This window comes from Octodon degus, unplaced genomic scaffold (assembly GCF_000260255.1).
Source record: "Octodon degus isolate 3935 unplaced genomic scaffold, OctDeg1.0 scaffold00016, whole genome shotgun sequence".
NCBI lineage: Eukaryota > Metazoa > Chordata > Mammalia > Rodentia > Octodontidae > Octodon > Octodon degus.
The window spans coordinates 12,038,786-12,059,912 of record NW_004524592.1 but is presented as its reverse complement, the minus strand read 5'-3'; the positions used below and the strand labels follow the sequence as shown (position 1 = coordinate 12,059,912).

At 38.8% G+C, this 21,127-nt stretch overlaps 1 protein-coding gene and 1 pseudogene across 1 annotated transcript in view; both read left to right on the top strand.

Moving 5' to 3' along the window:
- Pard3b (par-3 family cell polarity regulator beta) overlaps positions 1-21,127 on the top strand; it is a 1,028,738-nt gene that overhangs the window by 744,657 nt on the left and 262,954 nt on the right. The window lies entirely within an intron of this gene.
- Positions 4,516-6,338, top strand: LOC101570604 (annotated as a pseudogene).

The following is a 21,127-nucleotide window of genomic DNA, read 5'->3' as shown; positions in this document are numbered from 1 at the left end:
TGTGATGAAAGTGGAAAGCATTCATTCATTCATCCACTCACCAAACCTTTGCTAAATTCCTGTCATTTCCTGGGGATTTTTTTCTGGAAAATATTAAGTAATGAGCCATAGTCCTTGCTATTGAAGAGCTCCTTTTCTGGAGAAAAGGTAAATAATAAATGGGTAGTTATGTTAGAGTGGACACTAACTAGTTAGATGAAAAATATACATGTATGAAGACAACAAGTCCTTTAATTGGGTGAAAAGAAGTGACCGCTTTTGCAAACAGAGATCAGGTTTCCATGCAAAATTAGGGCTAAATCTAGTTTACTCTTTAGCTGTATTCTCCTATCTTAAGGAATACTTTAATGTTTGCTCTTTTTTTGATAGAACATTTTTTACTTTACTGTCTACTGTAAACCAATGTTATGAATGTAACCTTACCTTTTCTAATCTAAGCAATATTATTTTTTGAAAACTCTTGTAGCATCTTGGTGCTTCAGTCTTGCTAGGCAATGCTTTCCTCCTATTGGATAGCCACAGATAATTCCCAATTTTAAAGAAATCCAACCAAATGCGTACTTCACAGTACAAAATCTTACCTTTCTGAACCACAAATTGATAAAGACATATCTCTTTGACAATGTCTTGCTGACTTGAGTCTTCCTGAAGCAACAGCAATAATAATTTTTGACTCAGAATATGATCTCCACTATTGACATACTGCATCTTTATGTGTTCTTTTTATGTAGCTTAAATTCCTGAGTGAGTATAGGTATATTTGGGACACACTTCCCTTTATACTTTCTTAATTCAACTTAAATATTGTAGCTGTTTCAAAGCATATGCATTTAAAAAATGGTTTGGGAGCAGTTAATGTTTACACCAGGAGTAAATCATTAGGTAAAGTTTTGTTACATTTGAATGCCAAAGTTAGCCTGCCCCATATACCGTGATATTTGGGTAGACTACCAGTACTATGTAAATGAGTTTTGAGTTTCCATATTAAATATTGTACTTACTCACCTAGTTTTTATCATAACTTTTGAAAATGCCCGCCTATTATTTTCAATTTAAATACATTATTTTCTGCATCAGTGTATAAGTAATACATAAGAACTTTATATAAATGAGATTAATAAGTGTCTATGTCAAACATAACCCTTTTATGATATTCTTGTTCATTTATTTGGAATGTAGTTCTCAAATGTTCTAGTTCTCCCAAATAGCAAAATGTTTGTGATGGAGTTTTTGGCCTGTTCTGCATGATGAGGAGAGATGGCAGAGCCCCCCTGCACATTACACCATCCACCCAAATGACTATAAAGAAGGCTGTTGTAAAATTAATGTCATGGTCTGAAATCCAAAATTTCCCCCCAGTATGTACTCATAGATATTTTAGTTCATTTTTGGGTCAGTTTCCACTTTGTCATCTGTTCTCATTCTTGCATATTATTTTTATTTGCAGTAAAATTATTAAACTCCAGTTACATGGAAAATATTACCATGGGAAAACATAATTTATTTACAGCACATATAGTTCTGGCCATAGCAATGATATATAATGTAATTCCTCAGTGCTTCTCATGTCATCATTAGCTTTGACTTTTACTGGGATTAGGCAACCTACTCTGGATAATCCATTCCTTAATTTTGTGTCTCAGTATTATCATGTAGCCCATCAGTTAATCATAATTACTGTTTCTTAATTCACAAGAATTCTAAAAAGTTGAATAGTGTAATATTTTGCCATGGAATATATTTCTGATAAGGCAGCCACAGCATGAGAAAACTTACTCAAGTGGGAATAGAATTCCACAGCCCTAGCTTCTAAGTAACTGATCCTTGTTGAATTGTAGTGAGTTTCCAGATAGCTTTGTGTCCCAGAGGACAAAGGGCGAAGCTCTGCAGCTGAACCAGCATTAGACTTCTCCTTTATTTTGGTTATTGCACAAGGAAGCAGCCGTAACAAATTGAATAGGTGTTCCTGGCAAAATAAGCCTGGAAAGATCCCAGAGGTTGGGGAGGAAGGATAAAAATTTAAGTAAAGGTCCAGTGAAGTGTACACTATTCTGGACAGTAGTAGTTTCTACCAACATGTAAAATTTATGAGATTATCTTGAATTTTATTGAATGCCAGTTTGTTTTAAGTTGATGCACTGAAATAATCTAATTTGAAGCATTTCTTACCATGATAATGAATTTGTAGGGGACCTTTTTAGTTTGAATGTCAGCTCATTGTCTAAGAGATACCTAAAACCAAGTATCAATCTCAATCACCATTGAATAAAACAAGGTTTTTGCAGTAGTAAATATACCAATGCAGAACTAAGTAGGATAGAAGAGATGCAGAATTATTGAATCAAGATTTAAAAAATATGAAACTCCAAAATTAATTCTAAAAAGGAGAATTTTAGTAGAATTAAATAGATTTACAAAAACAAAACAAAACTCTGATGCAACTCAAGTGGAAGCTGAGACGGTTGGGCCTTCAAGGCTTAGTTCTTTGCTGTTAAACGTGTGGTCAGGGGACCAGGAGCAAAGGGCATCATCAAGAACTAGTTGCGCAAGACCTCAGCGGCTGCCTTAGGCACCTAGAATTATAATTTGATAACTGGTTTTAATCAAGAGCTCAAATAGTTCACATGCATTTAAAGTTTGGGAGGGGTGGGCTTGGTTAAATATGAGGTTAAACTTTAGTCAATGGTGGGGCTTGTCTGCGAAGAAAGATTTGTACATACAGCGGGTTCATGATCATGTGGTGTCCTGGTCAGAGGGAGAAGACAGTAAGACTTGCTGTCCTGATCACTGTGCTCCATCATGGGTACTGTAAGGACAATGACCAGGGTTTCAAGACAGTCTAACCACTTTCATAAAAGGCATAGTTGAAGAGACTGAAACAATTTGACCTGAGGGGGAAACATGTGGTCTAGTCACTGTGTGCAGGTATCCAGAGATTGGGCTGTTTCTTGGGAGAAGAGTGAGAAAGAAGCAGAAGTAAAGCAGTTCGTGGATAATTACTAGGCAGATGTGTCTGTGCTATGTGTAGAGATGAACTGTGAAATGGCTGGCTGTATCCTGAAATGGATCTTCATTTTACTCTACATAGACAGTTATAATGTCAGAAGTTTTCATGCAAACACCTGAAAACTATAGTAAGTCTCCCTGCTGAATGCTCCTCAAGGTCCTGTACATCACCCTTGTGACACTGGTCATAACTGTGCTGTATAATTATTCATTGAATTTGAAACAGAGTTCTTTGTTCCATCTGAGTGAGGGACTGTGTCTGTTTCATTCCCTGAGTGTTCTACCTCCAGCTGCCAGAAGAGCATCATGAAAATGTTTCTTTGTGTGGCTAAAGGAAGGTGGGATGAAGGATTAAAAAGTACATCTCATAACATACTCAATGAAGTTTTACTGATTGTCTCTGATACACACGGCACTCTTCTAGGCTTTAAGGAGTCATCAGTAAACCAAACAAATTAATATCCCAACTATAAAATTCATGTTTTATGTAGCTCAAAAAAAACTATACACAGATCATAGAGACAGAAAATGTAACCATCCAGTGTGTTTCCTAGAATGGCACATGTTTGAAGAAGTTAATATCTTTAAAACACTTCAAGGACCAATCAGGCCAACATGAAACATGGGAAAGCCAAAATGAAGTAGAGTGCTCTCTCTTTTAATTCTAAAATCATCTTGATATGAACTTAAACTCTCAGGTACCATAAAGCTGGTGAAAAGCTTAGGCAAACTGCTAAGTCTTTGGAGACTGAGCCCCCCAAATGGAAACAATCTGAAGCAAACCAACATATACAGCTATATCACCAGCAAGTTTCTAAGAATATATGTCGATTTGGTTGTCAGTATTTTATTTTATTATTTCTTCTGATTATGGCATGGCTTTACTATGTATTAGTATTTAACATTAGAACTATGTTTTTAAAACCTAAAATATATGAAAGTTACATTTCTTGTTATATAGGTCTTGCTTTATCTTGGTCTTAACCATCCAGCAGAAAAGTCAAAACACAAGGTATAAAAAGTAAAACCATATTAATATACTGAGCTATAAAAGGCTCCAGTCAAAAACTTCTGTCATTGCCAGTCCTACGGATAACCCACTACTAGTATGATCTACTGGACTACATTGGATTATATTGCTGAATTCATGCACCTATAATGTTTGAATGGCAGTGGAATACCTATCTCTGACAAAACTAAACAAAAAAAGGAGATATAAATGAAGAACAATTTTATAATGAAATATATATATATATATATATATATATATACAAATTAGTTAGGATAGATATACAGCTACTTTCTCTTAGTTCAATGAGAAAAAAGATTTGTACTAATAGTGTTTAGACAAGATATCATGTCTGCATCTAGTCCTATGGATACTATAAAGACAACAATGCAATGTATTAATTATTGTAACTGTCCTACTAACCTGTTCTGAAACTGTCTCATTGCTATTTCTTTATCAATAAAATTAATTTTAAAAATACCTAACATAGGCCAGTACACATTGGGGTGACGGGGAAGCATGGTGGTGTTACAGACTATGTCCTTGGAGGTGACCAGTGCGACTGCAGGAATGGTGCTGGAGCTGTATGTGTCAGATCGAGAGTGAAATGATGCTATGGGAGATGGAACCAAGGAGAAAACATTTAAAACAGGTCTAAAGGCTTTGATGACAGTAGAAAAAGAACCATTCCCTACCATTTACGTAGATTCACAAAAAGAAAATGAGAGGTGGGATGTTATTTCTAAGTCACAGATTAAGAACATTAAAAAAATGTGGCACAGGGAACAAATGAAGAATGAATCCCAGGAGAAGAAAGAGGCAGAAGATGGTTTGTGAAGAGAAAAGAACCTGGAAGAAGCCAAGAAGATATCCATTAAAAAGGATCCAAGTCTGCCAGAGCCCAAGTGTGTGAAGATTTGTGCATTAGAAGGATATAGAAGCCAAAGAGTAAAGTTATTTGGCTGGGTCCACAGGATGCGTAGACAAGGAAAGAATTTAATATTCCTCGTGTTGCGGGATAGTACAGGTTTCCTTCAATGTGTCTTGTCAGATGCTTTGTGCCAGTGTTACAATGGAGTAGTCTTATCTACTGAGAGTAGTGTTGCAGTATATGGAACACTAGCTCTTACCCCAAAAGGCAAACAAGCTCCTGGAGGCCACGAGCTTAACTGACTTCTGGGAATTCATAGGGCTGGCTCCTGCTGGAGGAGCTGATAACCTGATCAACGAAGAGTCCGATGTGGATGTCCTGCTCAACAACAGGCACATGATGATCTGGGGAGAAAACATGTCCAAAATCCTGCGAGCATGCTCTGTGGTGACCAGGTGCTTCTGAAACCACTTCTTTGATAGGGGGTACTACAAAGTTACTCCTCCGACATTAGTGCAAACGCAGGTTGAAGGCAGCTCCACACTCTTCAAGCTGGACTACTTCGGAGAAGAGGTATTTTTAACTCAGTACTCTCAGTTGTACCTGGAGACCTGCCTTCCAGTCCAGGGAGACATGTTCTGTATTGTACAACCATACAGGCCAGAACAGTGCGGGACATGAAGGCACCTGGCTGAGTACACTCACATGGAAGCAGAGTGCCCTTTCCTGACCTTTGAGGATCTCCTGAACCGGTTGGAGGACTTGGTTTGTGATGTTGTAGATAGAATCTTAAAGTCGCCAGCAGGAAGCATAGAATTGGATCTCAACCCAAACTTTAAACCCCCTAAATGGTCTATCAGACAGATAAACTACACAGATGCTATTCTGTGGTTAAAAGAATACAATATAAAGAAAGAAGATGGGACTTTCTATGAATTTGGAGAGGATATCCCAGAAGCTCCTGAGAGACAGATGACAGACACCATTAATGAACCAATCTTGCTGTGTCGATTTCCTGTGGAGATCAAATCCTTCTATATGCAGCGATGTCCTGAGGATCCCCGTCTTACTGAATCAGTAGACGTGTTGATGCCCAATGTTGGTGAGATTGTGGGCGGCTCCATGCACATCTGGGATAATGAAGACATCCTGGCAGGTTATAAAAGGGAAGGTATTGATCCCACTCCCTTCTACTGGTATACAGATAAGAGAAAATATGGTACATGTCCTCATGGAGGATATGGCTTGGGCCTGGAGTGGTTCCTGACTTGAATCCTGAATAAATACCACATGCGAGATGTGTGCTTGTACCCTCGATTTGTCCAGCGCTGCAAGCCATAGTTGGTTCCTCTCAAAGGTGAAGGAATCTTATGAAAAGAATAGACTTCCTCTTTAAAAAAAGAAAAAAGGCCAAAAAGTTTCTTTTTTGTTCCATTAGGATATAACTGTTTAGTCTTCTCAGTCTTTATTCCCACTAACATGAAAAGAAGTGACCATTACTGGAACATCAAATAACATTGATGTCATTGTAAGAGAAATTATGTGTTACAGAGCTGGTGGAACTCAGTAGGTATAGCTACATTTCAGCATTTTATCCAGTTATAGGGTATAATTACTGTGTTTACTGTACATTATTAAAATACATAATTACTTTTTAGTTATGATCTGAAGCAATCAAGTAATCTAATCTTTCCTTTTAAATGTAAATATAATTTTTCCTTTATATCATATTATTGTATTGATAAGTTAAAGCAGATATATTGGGGAGAAATTAGTGAATATGGCATAAAAACCTGCTAGTGTCAGAGAGCAGCTCAACAGTACATAACTGGCTTTTGATGAGTACAGTCTTTTAAATTGGCCATTAATCCTTTCTCAATTCACATAGCTTTTTTAATTCTGTGGCATACAAATTGATGTGGAAGAACTTTTAGAAATGAATTTCCTTAAAATTTGAAATGCACATAATTTGGGAAGGAGGCATATTTACATGATTCACAGATTCTCTCTTAGCTTTGTTTAAAATAAAGAGGCAGACTGAACTTCCCATTTTCCTGTTGATTTTTAAGTAAGAATTTTTAAGTCCCCAGTGCATTCACATATCTTGTAGGTGGCTGGGAGTCGTCCTGCCATCTCCTTAAGATCAGACCTGTGCTACCTGATGGACTCCTCACGGGCTTGTCGAATGGCCTGAGCCTAGATAGGGTTAGTTCCTTCTCCCAGCGCATGCTGTATATTCTCCATAGTCTGTATCCCCAGCAATCAATAAATTAACACTGGTTTAAAAAAAAATACCTAACATATATTATTTCACCTGAGTTGCTGTGCTCTTGGAATCTTTTTCCATCTAGGTACAAATCTTTTTTTCCTCATTGCCATGCGTCTTTGATTTTATAATGTAAGTCAGTGAGAAAACAGGATTCATTTCACAGAAAATTGCTTTCTACAATCTTTTCTGGGATCTCTTTTGTCTGTTACCCAGGCGATATCTTTATTATTACTTTGTCCTCAAAAGCTTTTACCAATTTGGCAACACAGAATGACTAAATCTCTTTTTCTTTATCTGGCTTTTCATTAGGAAGGAAACTCCCCAAATTCATTTCTATCAGCCTTTTACTCATTGCTAAATCTTGTGTCTCAAGTCTGTTTATAATAAATATCCTCATTACTACTAAGGTCATTTCAGTTCCCTTTATTACTCCAGTGTCTAATGAAGGCAATGCCAAAGACCAAACAGATGAAGTCTCCTCCCTGCCCCCACAGGAAGACTGTCCTGTCAGATGTCTCCTAATTGCTCCCAGTGAATCAGCTTCATGCTTGGCCCTATCTTTGGCACCTCCCCTGCTTTCTACTGATAGCCAATATCATGCTTTTAAGCATGAAGGGGATAAAGATGGTGTGACTCTCAGTAGGCCAGCCTTTGCATGGAGGGAGAGAGCTGTTTAGATTCCTTACTTTCATGGTCTTGACATGATTTATCTCAACCAATTTACCTGCAGAGATGGTTTGCTATCATTACTTCAAACATCTGACTTTAGATCCTACAAGGACGCTTGTACTTCTTCAATTGTTTCTTCTGCTTTACACATAGGTCCTATGTTAGGACATCTTGTTCTAATCAGCCTTTGGTGGTAACTTCAGGCAAGTAATATAAGCACTTTCTCTGGCCATCTGTAAAATTAAGTGGTAACTACAAAGCATCTGACACATTCCTTATAAAAGCACCATCTAGCCACCCTGGCCTGGCTCACAGCTGTGGAGAACAGCACGCCTGTGTCTGTCTTCTAATGTATGTTTTCTTTTTCGTCCCTCTGCCCCTTGCCTTTCCTACCACCTGAATATCTTCTCTTTCTCTCCGGAACAGTTCCTCTCCTCCCCTAGCCCCAGGCTTAACCCTCCTCCTCACACCTGCCCTGGCCCTCTATAATACAGGATGTTTTAATATACTATGTACATGGAAGAAAGAGGAAATTGAAGTTGCCAACCATGAACTTTCATTTCTTCTCTTTTACATGGGAGTAAGAGTCCAGCCACAGCAAGGAGGCTGTTTTCTTTGAGGCAGCTGAAAAGTGTTAGAGGGTTAAAGAAAGAACACTTAAGACATTCGAGCTTCAAGCAGATATGTGGTGTTTGATCTTTTAATGGTGTTGCTGCTGGCCCTGTATATTTTTTAACATGGGAGATGGTGAGAAATCTGAGCTTTGAAGGTGAGAAATGTTTTAGTTGGTTTGTGTTATAACACCAAGGTGAACACAAAGAGTAAAAGCTATGGAATTAAAAAAAATAATAATAAAGAGGCTCATTGATCATGGAGTGAATGAGATACACAGATGGATACAACTGCTCACGAATGACTGGCACTGACTGTGAAGACAGGAGAGGCAGACAGGCATGGTGCCAGAGAGAGTGACAATGGACGAGTACAGTGACCTCACACTGCCTTTGCTTACCTCATCAAGGATCATGGCTGAGACCCTCTAACCAGGCAAGCTTATGAAGAGAACATGCACGTTGATTTAACTGAAGTTCTACATGGCACAGGAGCTGCTGTGAGGACTCAAAGAAGCAGGAGCACTGTGTTGTTTGTACGCTGAGTCGATGAAGAAGTGAACGTGTAGTCATAGAAGCATGACTGCCTAAGGGCATAGGAATGCGCGATAATAAGCCCAGCAGGCGTGAGCAAGGTCTGTCTGTTCCAGTTCTCCTCTCTGTCTACGTGCTTCCAGAGATAAGGACATTTTTCTCCTTTGGGTACAGTGTGGGCACCCTTTAAATGAGTTCTTTATGCCCTATTTCAGAAGAAAGCCACAGATTTATTTTTTTTAAATGGCTTGTTTCAAGGGAAAAGGGCAGGCGAGACCTTTCTGCTTCAGCTATTTTGTCAACTGCCAGGATGCCATACTGGTGGCAATGGGTCCTAAACGCCACTGGTTGAGTGTTTCTGATGGAAGCTGTAACTCCTTGCTACCAAGTATTAGCCTCTGTCTCCTCAGGAACCTGGAGAACTTGAGGTAGAAACACTTCAGGTTCAGAAAAACCAAGTGCAACAGAAAATGAGGACGCCTTAACTCAGGAATCTATAAAATCTGGGCTCCCTAGTGAAAGTATATTTCCTTCAGAGGTGACATTTTTCCTATAGAAACTGAACAGTCATGGAAAGAAGAGCTACAGATACTAATAGTGGAAGGTGATCCAACAATAGAACCATCTCACCATCAATTTATGTTACTGGGAAGCTCATTAATCAAGATTCATCCATGTATATTAGAAGTCTAATTACCTTTTCAGTGACACACATTTGCATATGAAAGCCATGGATCACCAGATATTCCAGAGTCCTTGCACATGAAAAAGACTAAAATAAAAACAAGATAAAAAAAGGAATGTGTAAGGTCAAAGAAGTCATCAAGTCATAATGATATTACCAGAAAGGGATTTTATCTCTGAAACAAAAACTAGATGCTATTATAGAAGAGCAATCATATGTTATGAAGAAAATGTAATAGTAGTATTGCAAAATACAGCTGAGGAACACTTATAGAAATAGGAGCAAAAGGACAAAAGTGGAAAATCATCGATATGAAGATTATTAGCAGGTCTTGCCAAGATGGAATTTTAAAAAAAAAGAAGAGAGTACTCAGTACAATTAATGCATATTCTCACATAATACCTCAGAACACCAAGAATAAGAGTGACTCCTATAATTTTTAGTGAAAGGAATAGGGGCCAGATATATAGCTGAGTATATAGCACCTACCTGGCAAGCTCAAGGTCCTGAGTTTGATTCCCAGTACCAAGGAAGAAAAGGAAGGGAGGAAGGAAGAAAGGAAGGAAGGAAAGAAGGAAGGAAGGAAGGAAGGAAAGAAGGAATTATAGAAGACATGCAGGTTCTTTAGTTCTTATAACATGAAGTTTGCCTTTGAATATCATCATTTAACTAACTAACAGACTAAAGCATTAGGTAAGGGAGAGGCTCATTTTAAAAGGTAATAGATATAAAATGATGGAAAGCAAAAGATAATAGTAATAATAAAAATTCTTACATGTTGGTACAAAGTGACTTGTTGAATTCTAGGAAATGGAAACTAATTGAAAAGAGAAATTCCGGTGAAAAACACATATGGAGGTAGAAGGTAATCTTAGCATTGATATTGTCTATCTACTGGCTCATTACCCACGGCATCAAAGATCATAATGTGTTTATTATGCCATTTACCAGATGATAGCTATTTCCTGAAAAACTGGCCTCTGCTGCCTGTCTTTGCGTTCTGTCCTTTGTTAATAAAGATGCTTATTGTTCAGAACTGTTGTAGACACAAATTAGACGTAATTTTGAGTTTAGAAGATGATGTATGCAACTTGAAAGCAAGAAAGAAAACCCTTAAGAGAGAATGAGCCCAATGCAACAAAGCTATTAATATAATGAAACAGAAATTACATGACCTTTACTGTGATGTTTTTAGTAAGTTAAAAGATGACAAAGGTAGGCTGTTAATCCAAACCAGTATATACTTCAGTGCATTCATGATGGAACTGTTTTGATTATACCAAAATAATTGGTGGCTGCAGGCCAAAAAAGAAACCCAAAAGGTAAAGAGAAAAATAGAAGTTAAAGATGGATCAATAGATATCAGTAGATACCTATGGATATCTTCTATCTGTGGATATAATGTTCACAAACTTGGGTCATAAGCCATTCATACTGACTTTGGGAATCTTATGCTACTTGAGTTATTTATCTAAATAAATGTTAAAGAACTGATCAATCAATAAATAATAAAGATGCTTGGCTTATACTTTGTGGAAGAAAGAGGTATCTGGAAAGAGTCTGCAGGAAATAAGAGTGAAATTGGTAATCTCAGTAGCTTGGCTCTGTCATGTTTATGCCACAGGTAAGTTTTCCAGGTGGAGCCCAGAAAAGTGGGAAGGGAATACCAGAAACAGTCTCCTCATCTCTGTACAGAGGCTGTATCTCCAAATTCTGCTGACTCAAAATAGGTCTTCCCTTTTCAGGTGACGAACAGCATCTGACTTGTTGTTTTTTATAGTACCAATAATTTTTAAGCAGATACATAGTGAAGTGACATCCACTTCCATGGGTGACCCAACTACTAACAACACAGGATTTTGGTAGAATAAAGATAAAAGCAAAAATAAGAAAAATATGTATTAATGATGCATTTTTATTTTAGAATGTCTTCTTGTTAGTATTTTCCAGATAAACAATGAAGATATAATTAACATTTTAGATAAACACTGAGGCATAACAAGTAAGTAGATGGCACTCAGAACCTGCTGTCTTCCCAATCAGAAACTAAGGACATGTTTAATCAGCAAGGGGTGAAGTGTATATTTTTCTTTGCCTCTTTTTTTATCAGAAAGGAAAGAGAAGAAGGAAAAGTGATATGTGTTCCAGAACGTTGTGTTTGATTATGCCACTGATGGAGTGCAGACTTGTTTGTGTTCTTTTCCTCCATGTGCAAACACACAATAAACACACTCTGGGATGGGCCAGGGCCAGCACCAGGCAGCCTTTGGCTTTGTCTGGTGCAAGGTTTCTGGCTTGTGGGGTTCGGCTGGCTTCCCTCCCACTGTATGCCAAGCCATGAATGCTTCTTTGGTTAGATCAGTAGTCTTTGTGTGCCACTGTTAAGTCTGAATTGGCTTATGTAGATTTGGATTTAAGTTAAAAGCACATCACAGGCAAACATGTGTTGAGCATTATTCTGTGTGTTTAGACTTTGAAGAGCCTCCCAGGTATATATAGGATTGGTATGATGAGGAGATGAATTCAATTCAAGGTACTCAATCTTATTGCCAATCTTTTTCAATAAGAAACCATCTCCTGGCTTGCACATCTGTGTTTGATAATGTGGGAGAATGTCTTTGATTAGACTTTCAGAGTAATCATTGCAAGACAACTTTCTTCCCTGCTTTGCTGCATCTCATAAAGTTAGATTTTGCACATTAGTAATGCACTTGATTGCGCTGAAATAATATTGGTTTATGAGAGAGTATAATCTTGTTCAAAATATAACTTCTCCTCCCTCCCCAAAGAGCAGCTATTTTTGTGTCAGGATCCCCTTGCCATGCTTATGAGTACTTTCCAAAATAATATTTTATATTTTCTGTTTGTTTTTCTTGGCTTTTTATAATTTTAATCATGTTTTTACAGTACCTTAGTAGCCTACAGCAAAGTCACAAGTAGCTTTCTTTCTACTTTTTTTTATAACCCTAACATTGCAGGAAAGAAAAAACAAAGGTCTCAAGATTATCCCCTAAAATACTTCTTTATATTTCCCACAATATTTTTAATATTTCTAAGAATCAAAATCTCTGGTCTTGTTTGATTTCTGTAATAATTTGTTTCTAGCACTTAGAAGAGCATTCTGGACTCTTATATATCTATATACTTACTGACTTACAAGATATATTAAAAAGTACTTTATTTTACTCTTTGGGAGCAATTAATGCTCTTATAGAATTTTACTAATTTTGCATCAAATTAATACTAAGAATAATTTTTCAGGAAAATCTATATTCTTGATTTGTTTTGGTTTTCTGTTCCAACTAACTGTAATCCTATGTCAAGAGGTATTTATTTTCTGGAATAAAATATAAAGCACAAAGTTAAAGTGAAAATTGCTTTTTGGAAAGATTACTAAATGATTCTTTTTTCTCTTTGGTTACTTTTCAACCTTCTGCCCATTCTGATGTGAAATTATTATGTCTCTAAGTCAGTGATTTTGGTAAGATCCTTCCTCTGCAGAGCTGTGACAGTGGTTAATCCCCTCACCCACATTGGTCCAGTCTTCTTTCCTTGTCTAGCAATCTTGATAGAGCTCAGATCATCTCCTTGGGGCAAGGAGTGGGGCGTTCTCCAAAGACTGAGAAAAGATGCCCTGGGACCAGGCCTGGTGCGGTCTGGGCTGGCATGGGGAGGAGGAGGCAGCTGTGGCAGAGATTGAGGAGCATTCAAGGAGGCTCCAGCTGACCAAACACGAAGGCTGCACGCGCAGGGAGGGAGTCTGCGAGCGCCGCCTGCAGCAGCTGGGCCCAGGAGCGCTAACACAGGAGCAACTGCTGGGAAATTGGCTCAGTTCTTCCATTTCCAGCGATGTTTTCTGCTTCCTTATATATTTTTAATTCTAGCATTGCTAAATGTAGCTCTGTGATTGCTAGCCTATCATAAGATTATTAAAGTAAATGCAATGAAGAGCAGAAACAAAAGCAAACATTGGTTTCCAGTGGCCAGAGACTTCCTTCAAAGAGGGCTGTGATGACTTCTGCTGATGTATTTGTTTATATAGCATCCCAGCATCTCTCTGTCAAGCTGCCTGCCTCCCAGGTGTATATGTATTGCCAGGAAACACCACCAAAGCCAAGTGCTTAAGAGAAAACCATTCTTTATGGAGCAGTAAGCTTTTTTTATAAGACTGAAATAGATAGGAAGAATTTTGAACTGAACAGTCTTTCAGCTGCTAAATTCTACCCAGTTTGCTCTCATTACACAGATATCCATAAGAGCCTTGGGTTTTATGTGTGTATAAAGACAGTGTTTGTAATTGAGCTTAGTGCTTTCTGTAGGGTCGGCATGTTATAGGTTTTTCTCATAACAATAACAGGCTCTTACATCAAGAGAACATGGGGAGTGAACATTTAAACCATGTGTGAAGGAGGAAACAAAGGAACATAGTAGAGCTTTTCTTTGTGCTGTACAGTTATGGATTATCTGTGCTGGCTGAATATTTATTTCAGATTTTTGTGGTTTCTCGTGTCCCAGATTATAGAGATGCTTGTAAATGGTTTCATATGGTAACTGGTGACCCTGAAAGACTCAATTTTTAAGGTAATTAACTTTGCAGTTCTAAGTGAGATCACTGCCAGTCACAGAATGTTGCAATTTTTGTTTCATTATCTGGGATTTTATTACATTGATTAATACCTATAAGGAAAACAGAATATTTGCTTTGATTCACTGCTGTTATCACCTTCACTTAAATATTTCATGAGAAATGCGAGGACACGCTGGAACCATTTTGGATCAACACACAGACAGACTTTGGTCTCAAGGCTCATTTGATGTGAGTTGCGGAAGATACACAATTGCACCAGACTTCCGCAGCCTTGGTTTTTACTCGCCCCTCATTCTTCACACCTAGAGTATGCTCGTAACTCTGCAGCCACGAGCCATCCCTTTATCATTTTGCAGTCTCGGATTTGTTCCTGCAGCTGCTGATTCATCTGTTTTCATTACTCTCATGAAACCAGTGCCCACTTCATCATGTAATTCAGAAGCACTGTTTTCTGCTAGCAAAGAGTGGCCCCTCCCCCACCAGGGGCTACATCATACTGAGGAAGGAAAAATCAATTTTTCATCTTTCTATTTTTCAAAAGTCTCCTAAAATGTATTGAGGCAAGAATCAGAGCAGAGTCAGCCCTCCAAGCAATAGGTGTTCGCTTAACAATCTAATAAGGATTGGTCTAGACTGGCATCCTTTGGGAATTTAGCTACAGATTTCTTTAGCTTATTACGATGTCCAGCTGTGCCACCACTTGGGAGTAATGTGTTCCACAAATTGACTACAAGGGAAAGAAATTAAGAGGACCAAAGGAAAACATGCACAGGATGATACGAAGGTGCTCCTAAATACACATTGCCTTTGTAACAGTTTCCAGAAATCCTTCCTTGGAGAGTCTCCACCCCCCGAGTAGATTATCCCTTTTTTCTGCTCTTCTTATGTGGAATAAATTATCACAACCTAGTGTAGTACTCTGTCTACCGATCATCACCCTATGTTGAGCTCCTGAGTCTAGAGACCAGGCTTGACCTTCATTTCATCAATAGGAAAAGAGCTTTTAGAATATTCAGGGTTTCTCATAAACACCTTGAAGAAATGGCCTCTGTACCTCAAGGACTCTGGGTTATTACTCAGTATATAAAAGGAACTTGATGTAAAATAAAATGTTTCATCAAACAAGCCAGATGAAATACAATAATTTTAGAATTGCTAAGAATCTTGGTGATATGATTGAAATCTTTTTATTTTTCAAGGATAAGAAGATTGGAACCTGGAGCAATGGGGCCATTTGCCTGCCATCCTGCAGCTGCAATTAAAATCACATATACTAACCTATCATTCGCTGTTCTTTTCCCTTCAAATTGAGAGCTGTCTATAGCTTTCTGGAATCATGGAAACAAACACATAATGCAAAGCATCAGAATAATATATTTATGAAAAACTTTAGAAATTATAGCACATCTTACTCAACACTATTTCATTTGCTTCCAGTGTAGTTTTAGTGAAGTCAAAAAAAGGAAGGCAAGATGGATGTCTGTGGACTAGCCCAGGAAGCCGAGATTCAGGGGAGCTGTGCGGCTCCGCCAGAGTTTGGGACTTAGGTCCTCATTGCTAGATGCCGATGCTTTTTCTTTTACAGTCTTACCTTCTGGCTCTGTAGGCATGAACAGATGTCTCCAAGAAAAGGGTATTGCAGAGATTACAAAGATTTTCCTATCCAACAAGTATTAGAACTAGGCAATGACCTGTCCAGAACTCTTAGAAATTTATGCTGGATTGGATTAGCTATGAACTTGCTATGGAGAGAGAGAAAAGCCACAGGTTTCTTTCTATCTCATGGAACAGAGTGAGAATGGGTCTAGTGAGAACTTTTAAACTGAATTTAAAAATACAGAGTATAACAACATGGTTACAAAATGACAGGTTTGTGTGATCAGAATCCTAAAAGAGGAGCCATCCTTTGATACAAAATAAAATAGGCCTGTAATATCCTTGAGAAGATACTTCCTGGATTGATGTGTCTCTCCTTTCCCATTGGCCAACCTCTCCTCTCAACACTGTAATAGCCAGACTAGCCCCTTGGAGCTGCACTTGTGTAGTCAGAACTCCAGAGAAGCACTCTGCCCTTGGAGGGATGCACTGCTGCTACATCTGTAAAGTATGTTTGGGCCAGCAGGCTCTGTATTTTAAGTTTTCACTGGCCCCCACAAATGATGTAGCCAATTTGAAAACCATGGCTTTGCCAGAGTTTTTCTAATCTGTGGAACTTCCTTCTTTGAAAATGATGACTCCTTTAGGATAAAACAAAAGCAAACAACCACCTTTGGACATAGATGAATGCAAAGGTAGTATCAAATGAAAAGTGACTATCTCAGTTAATTCCTAATCACTGAGATATCATACACAACACCCACAATTTAAAGAAGGGAAGATTTATTTTGGTTTACAGTACGGAGAGATTCCAGGCCACAGTTGGCTGGCGGCAAGGCTGGGTGGCATGGCAGAGGGGATGGCACAGGAGTAACGTCTCATAGTGTGGTGTGAGGGAGACAGACCCTTCCAGGCCATGCCACTGTCACCTCCTCTCAGCAGGCTCCACCTTCCAACATCACATTTAGCTATAAACTCATCTGTGAACTCATCCATTAGTGAGTATCTCACCCCCCCCCAAGCCAGTTGCCTCACACACATGAGGCTTTGGGGTGACATCCAGCTATAAGCCATAACAGTGAGCAAAAAGGATAATGCTAAAGAGATACTTTAAAATACCTTTTATCAGCCAGTAACCACATATCAAGAATTAGGAGTTTTGAGAAAATCAGTAAAAAAAATTGTGCTGATTTGGCTATATAAAGTGATTACTCTTTGATACTGAAAGTGATTGCAACTGAACAATTCTGAGAGCTTTGTAGGGGAGAAGAGGTTGTTTTCTTTGCAATAATTTGCATCCATACCCAAGAATTCTGAGAACTAGCACGGCGACCACAAACTGCAGGGGCCCCTTCTTCCCAGCACCTGAAAGTTCCACTCTGCTGGCCTCTGATAAAACTTCATATTACTCCTCTGCTCTATTCAGGGATAATTTGACAAAAAAAAAAAATGAAGAACAAAATTGAAAACCTGTTTGTATGTATTTGCATTTGATACATTTTGCAGTACATATTAGGATAGTAATAGAAAACTATTTGTTGAGATTATTTTGAAAATTGATTTAGATGATCCTTCCTTGAGAAGCTTTGTTGAATATACACATTAAAGATCATCATCCCATTAAAAAGAAATGTAAGAAACTCTGGGAGAAAGAAGTTTATCTTACTCTAGACTCAAGCTATAAATATTATATTTCTTATTTAAGTAATATTCATGTGGCAGCTGTCTACCTCTGCTCCACTGTGATCTTTTCTCTTTCTGACTTCTACAACACTGCATTTGGCCTGCCATATTTGTTTGCCCATTCATTAATAACCCAAAATAGAGGGCCGGCAACATAGCTTAGTGATCTAAAGCACCTGCTTAGGCAAGCGCAGGGACTTTGGTTCAATCCCTGGCACCACAGGCCACACCAGTCCCGCCCCCAGGGCAGGCTGAGCCAGCCACCAAAAAAAAAAAAAAAGAAAAAGAAAAATTTTTGATTACCTGCTAGATGTTAGGCACAGAAATGGTGGAGAAGGACCTTCTATGCTTCTTCATCATAATTTGCCTTCTGCAGCTCCATAGGAGTTTCAGGTGTGTATTTGCTTGTCTTTTGGTGATGCTTTATGGACAGGACTGTCTTACACACTTTGGGTTGGATGTCAGGCACAGAATAAACAGCATAAAAACTTCTTCTTCTGTTGAATTCAGTTTGGAAGAAAAGCACAATTATAGTCTGATTTGTAGACATTAAGGACCCAGAAGAGAAGAGTTAAGAAGAGAAAGGGTTGACATAGCCATAGGCTTGTACTGAATAAGGTGGCTAAACTTGTTTAGGGGACTGAAACATGAAGATTATCATTCCAGAGCCTCTGATGCCAGAGAAAAAGAAATAAAAATGGTCCTTTGGGAGACAGTAGAAAATACAAGTACACTTTACAAGGAAAGTTTTAGCTAGCGAAATGAGTTTCATAGAAACATAAATTATAAATTGTAACTGTGCTGATTACCCTAAAGACAGACAAAGAATTGAAGCATAACATCTCAGGTCATTGTTAGAGTGAGGATGAAGGGAAAGGCTCCATGTCTTAATACTCCTTTATTCCAAAGATGTTAGAAAGCCCTAAGTCTCATGAAGGCAGAAGAAACAAAGTAGGAAGATATAAGTAATGTCATTGAAAAGCCACAGATTAATTGAATTTTCAGTGTTGGAAGGTTCTAAAGAACTATTTATCAGTGTTCCCACATCTACCTTAACCACTGAATACCTGATAACCTTTCAAAAGATAGAAATTCCTTCTCCTCAGGCTGGCAGTATAGCTCAGCAGTCTAAGTGCCTGCTCTGCAAGAGCAGGGACCCAGGTTCAACCACCAGCACAACATGCATCACCAGCCCCACCCCGGAGGCTCAGATCCTGTCACAGAGATCCTATGTGGTGGGCCATGCCTGGCATCCCAGCACTGGGGAGGCTGAAAACAGGAGGATCACTATGAGTTCAAGCTGCATAGTGAGACCCTGTACCAATACATTAAAGAAAGAAATTCCTTTACCTCCTGGTAAATCAGGGACAGAAAGGAGGTGAGTTTGGTCAGTGTTTTTAGTGAGCCCTTTCTGGTCTCTGGCAATTATGCCATTCTTACTCTTCTCCTAAGTTTCTATAAGCCAGTTCATTATTTGTGCAGCAACTTGAAGTGAGAAATTCTGTCACAATATCCCTCTGTCAACCCCCTTTAGAATTGGTCCCCAGCTGGGTCCTCTGCCCCTCTTGTCTGTTCCAGGATTGCTCAGAGGATCACGGCTCTACAGCCATGGCTGTGAGTTCACTCAGTGAACTCAGGGAAGATTCATTTGAGCCCAGAGACATGAACTCATATAAAGCAGCTAGATGTTGCCTTTTAGTTTTATCACCTCTGTGGGGTTTTAGTTCCTTCCTAATCTGTTGTTTCATGGCTTAGTTGGAAGATCATTCTCATTGATAGGGAAGATGGGAGCAAACGGAATGCTAACAGTTTCTGTTCTCTCTTGCTGTCATCTGTTAATACTATAATATCTGCCCCAAGGGTGATATGAATCATTCCTTGTGTTTGCTCTAAACATACGTTAACAATTCCTTTTATTGTCCTCTGCATTTTTCTCAAACTTGAGCATATTCTCAGATTTAACCACTCCTGACACTATTCTTACTCCGTCCTCTTTTATATTGGTTTTGGATTACGTGCTTTCCCATCTTTTGTAGCATTCCTGTTTAATCAACTGCAAGTCATTCTTTATGTTCCTCTACCTCCACTGCTTTCTAGTACCTCTATGTGGTCTGCAGTTCTGTTGTCAGCATTTTATTGCTAAATACCTTAAGCCTCCCCACCCCCACCCCTGCACCCTTAGATTCTGGTCATGGAGCCACATTATCCTTTCCTCTAAGCTTTTAGAAATGTATGTCCACAAAACCTTGGAAAATGGGCCTGTGTTCTTTCTCTGGAACTTGTGAAATCAGCATCTCTGGACTTCGTGCTTGAAAATCTAGAATGTTCTCCAGAAGCCTCGTGTGCTTAAGCTCATGCTTTGAAAAGTTTATTGGATCATGAGGCACTGTCCTCATCAGTGGAACCCATAGCTGAATGTGCTCTTTGGGCGTGGGACCAGGTAGGAAGAAGAAGGAGAGGGTGACTAGGAAGGGTTGCTGTACTTTCCTCCCCAGCCACTCTCTTCTGTTTCCTGGCTGGCAAGGGTTGCGCAGTTTTGCTTCTGCCAGGCCCCTCTGCCATCCAGTCTCTGACTTGGAGCCAGAATAACCTGCCTCCCTTTATAATATAAGTATCTGGCATTTGGTGTCAGTTTCAGGCAAGCGACTACTAAGAGTAAATCTGTGAGATTCCAAGATGCTTCTGTCCATTGTAGCTGTCCCTGACTTAGGAGCACTGAGCCACATGCTTGCATGTGTCTATTTTGGCCCTACTGGTGCAGAGCAATAGCTCCCTCTCATCGGTCCCTCCAATTTCTCAAAATTAAAAGTTCTCTAAGTTAATAATCCTAATTTTTAGGAGAGTACAATTTTTGAAAGTAACTTGAATTTCTCTAAATTCTACTGTACCTTGTCTGCATAATAACAATATGAAATACATAAGGAAAGCGTTATATTTGTCTTTTGTCTGGCTAGGTTGTCTGTAATTTATTTCCATTGGAATCATATCATACCAGTTCGGTTCTGTTTCTTCTTTTTGGCCTGAGTACAGACATTTGCATGAACAGTGATTCTCAATTTATTGTTCTGTCATCATTTTTTTACACACATCCCCAATTCCCAATTCTTATATCTATTTTTTCTCTTCTGCATTTACTGGCTTAAAATATATATGCAATTTTATACAGTTTTTTTTTAATTCACAGAAAATAGTATCATGCTGTAAAGATCATTGTTTGCTTTCTCTGAAGTGTTTCTGCATCAATCTAATTTCTTCCTTTAACTTTATCGCATAGTTTGTTACTGTATTTTGATAATGTATCCTCTAATGGTGGGCATTTACTTAGCTTCCACCAACCCCTTTTACCACACAGTGGCATCAAAAAATATGGGCTGGGGAGATAGCTCGGCAGCCTGTGTGCCTGTCTGGCAAGCATAAGGACCCGGATCCGATCCCTGGTACCGCATGCCAGGTTGGCTTGGGAACCCCAGGTGCACGTGCTGTTCCAGCCACCGAAACTGGGCATAGTGGCACATGCCTATAATCCCAGCTCTGGAGAGGTGGAGACAGGATTGCGATGAGTGTGCGCTACATAGCAAGTCCCTGTACCAAATAAATTTAAATATA